Source organism: Dromiciops gliroides, chromosome 2, assembly GCF_019393635.1.
Source record: "Dromiciops gliroides isolate mDroGli1 chromosome 2, mDroGli1.pri, whole genome shotgun sequence".
Classification (NCBI taxonomy): Eukaryota; Metazoa; Chordata; class Mammalia; order Microbiotheria; family Microbiotheriidae; genus Dromiciops; species Dromiciops gliroides.
Window position 1 is genome coordinate 347,866,457 of NC_057862.1, and position 3,692 is coordinate 347,870,148.

Below are 3,692 nucleotides of genomic sequence, written 5' to 3' on the forward strand. Positions count from 1 at the left end.
CTTCCATTTTATAGGTGAGCTCATCCCATTTACATTCACAGTTATGATTAGTATGTATTTCCCACTATCCCATTGTCTTCTGTTTCTCCCCCCTTTCCCTATCTCTCTCATTATCTTATTCATTCTCAAAAATCTATTTTGCTTCTAAGTACTGCCTCCCTTAATCCACCCTCACTTTTATCCCCACCCACCCCCTTTTCTTTTACCCCCTTCCCTTCCTAGTTCCCTTTTAGGTAAATTATATTTCTATACACAATTGAGTGTGTGTAAATTTTTCCCTCTTTGAACCTATCCTGATGAGAATGAGGTTCAAGCATTGTACACCCACTCCGATTTTTTCCTCAACTATAAAAGCTCTTCCTTACACATCTCTTTTATATGAGGAAAATTTCCCCATTCTATCTCTCCCTTCCCTCTTCTTCCAGTGCATCACTTTTTTTCTCTCCATTTTTTTGAAATCATTCCAACATAATTGACTCACACCTATACCCTCTGTCTTTGTAAACTCCTTTTAACTACCCTAATAGTGATAAAGTTCTTAGAGGTTATGCATATTATCTTCTGATATAGGGATATAAACAGTCCAGTTTTATTGAGTCCCTAATGATTACTCTTTAATGTTTACCTTTTTGTACTTCTCAAGTCTTGTGTTTGAATGTCAAATTTTCTATTCAGTTCTGGTCTTTTCATCAGGAATGCTTGAAAATTCTTGATTTCATTAAATATCCTCTGTTTTCCCCTCTGAATGATTACATTCAGTTTTGTTGGGTTATTCTTGGTTATAATCCTAGCTCCTTTGCCTTCTGGAATGTCATATTATATGCCTCCTGTTTCTTAACATGGAAGCCACTAAATCTTGTGTGATCTTGACTATGGCTCCATTATATATGAATTGTATCTTTCTGGCTGGTTGAAATATCTTATTTTTGACCTGTCAGCTCTGGAGTGTGGCTATAATATTTCTGGGAGTTTTCATATTGGAATCTCTTTTAGGAGCTGATTGATGGATTCTTTCCACTTCTATTTTACTATCTGAATTTAAAATATCAGACAGTTTTCCTTGATGATTTCTTAAAATATGATGTGTTGGCTCTTTCTTTGATTATGATTTTATGGAAGTCCAATAGTTCTTAGATTATCTTTCCTCAATCTATTTTCCAAGTCAGTTGTTTTTTTTCAATGAGATATTTCACATTTTCTTCTATTTTTTTCATTCTTTTGACTTTACTTTCTTATTTCTTGATATCACATGGAATCATTAGCTTTCACTTGCCCAATTCTAATTTTCAAATAATTATTTTCTTGGGGAAACTAGGTGGTGTAGTGGATGAAGCACCAGCCTTAGAATCAGGAGGACCTGAAATCAAATTTGGCCGCAGACACTTACTTATTAGATATGTGACCCCAGGCAAATCATTTGACCTCAATTGCCCCCCACCCCAAAAAGGAAGTAATTATTTTCTTAAGTGAGCTTTTGTACCACTCTTTCTATTTGGCCAATTATGTTTTTAAGGAGTTCTTTTCTTCAGTGGATTTTTGTGCCTCTTTTGCCACTAGGCCAATTCTGTTTTATAAAGTGTTTTTTTCTTCAGTACTTTTTGGGCCTCTTTTACCAAGCTGTTAATTCTCTCTCTCTCTCCTTCTTTTTTTGGTGGGGCAATGAGGGTTATGTGACCTACCCAGGGTAGTCAGTATCTAGTATCTAGTCAGATAGTAAGTATCAAGTATCTGAGGTCAGATTTGAACTCAGGTGCTCCAGAATCCAGGGTTGGTGACCCATCCACTGCACCACCTAGCTGCCCCATGTTAATTCTCTTTTGATAATTTCTTGCATAAGTCTCATTTATTTTCCTAAGTTTCACCCTACCACTCATCTATTTATTTAACTCTTCCAGAAATTCTTGCTGGGTTTGGGTTCTATTAGCATTTTTTGAGGCTTTTTTAAATACCTGTTTTCACATCTTTGCTTTCTTCTGAGTTTGTGTCTTGGTCTTTTCTGCTATAGTAGTAGCCTTTTGTGGTTCAATTCTCTTGTTGTTTTTCTTGTTGCTGTTGTTTTTTGTAGTTTGTTCATTTTCCCTAACTAAATTTTGACTTTGAACTTTATGTTAAAGTAAGCTCTGCTCAGCTCGGGGTAGGGAGGCACTGTTCCAAGCTTCAGGCTTTTTGTGAAGCTTTTTGTCAGAGTTAGTTCTGGGGGGTTGCAAGTTTTTGGTACTTCCACAGTGCTATGATCCTGGGAGATGTATGGTCACTGCTCTCCTGGTCTCCTCTGCTCTAGTCTTTACCCAGGAAGGTCCCCTGGTCCCCTGCAGCCACTACTCTTTGCTTTGGAACTGGTAACAAGGCCCCTACTCCCCTGTGATCAATCATCAGCACCCATTTCTGCCCTGGAACGGAAACCTAGAATGGCATATTGGCAATAGATTTGCCAGTCAGTGACAGTTATACCCAGTGGCAGCAAAGGGCCCCCTGTAATCTTTTTCTGACCAATTTTCTAATCGCCTTACTGTCTCTGGGCTGAGAACTCCCAAAGCTGCTGCTGCTGCTATAGTTACTATTGTCATCACCATGTGTAGGCCCTGGATAGGCCTTTACCCCAGTGTCACAAACCTCTTCTGCTGACCTCTTATGTTTTCTTAGGCTAGAAAAATGACTCACCCCAAACTTTTGTTGGCTCCACCCCTCCAAAATTTAATTTGAGGCCTTATTTTATTTAAAGTTGTTTGGAGGGGAATGTTGGGAGAGTTCATCTGGATGGTTGCCCCTAATCTGCCACCTTGTATTTTATTTATTTCAACAAACATTTTGTACAGGGATGCAGCACATACAAAAACAGGACAGAGAAAACTGAGTAGAGAATGTAGCAACAAGTGGGTTGATCACAAAAGGATTCTTGCAGAATGTGGCACCTGAACCTGTCTTTAAAAAAGGAAAATGATAAGATAAGGATCTAGGAAAAAGGAACATTTTGTACAAGAGATGGAATATTGAATTGGGGGGAGGGGTGCCTGATTTGATTGGAATGGATTTTGTTAAGTCTTGTCCACCTGCCTTTCCTGATATCTAGTTTAATCAGTGCTGATTATCTTCTTAGTGTAGGCTATGAGAATCACCAGAAGGCTATTGCACAATATTGGTGAAAGTAGTAGACTGGTGATAATGACAGTCAGATATTAGCAAAGGAGAGTAATAAACCTTATTCAAGTCATTGGGAAAAGTTCCCATTGCATGAAACAGGGAATTTTGTTTAACACTGGTGGTCTTCCAGCAGAGGTTGTGTGACCACTTATCAAATGTTGTTGGGGGAGGGGCGTGATGCTTCAGGGTCAGGTTAAACCTGATGACCTCTGAGGTCCCTTCCAGCCCTCCTCAAAAACCTTTAATGGTTCCCTGTTACCTATAAGACAGTCTTCAATCTCACATGAGCTTCCTTGGCTAATCTGGGCAGTTTGTAATAACTGCCTTCCTAATCTGTGCTCTGCAGTCAACTCAACATTTATAGAGTGCTGCTCTTATGGAGTTTCTGTTCTAGTGAGGTGATGCAATACATATATTGATAACACACAGAGATAATAAACATTACACAAGTACTTTCCCAAGGTCACACAAGTAGTAAATAGTAGATCTATGATTCTAACACAGATCCTCAATTTCAGGTGTCTTGAATTTGGAGTCAGAAGTCTTGGGTT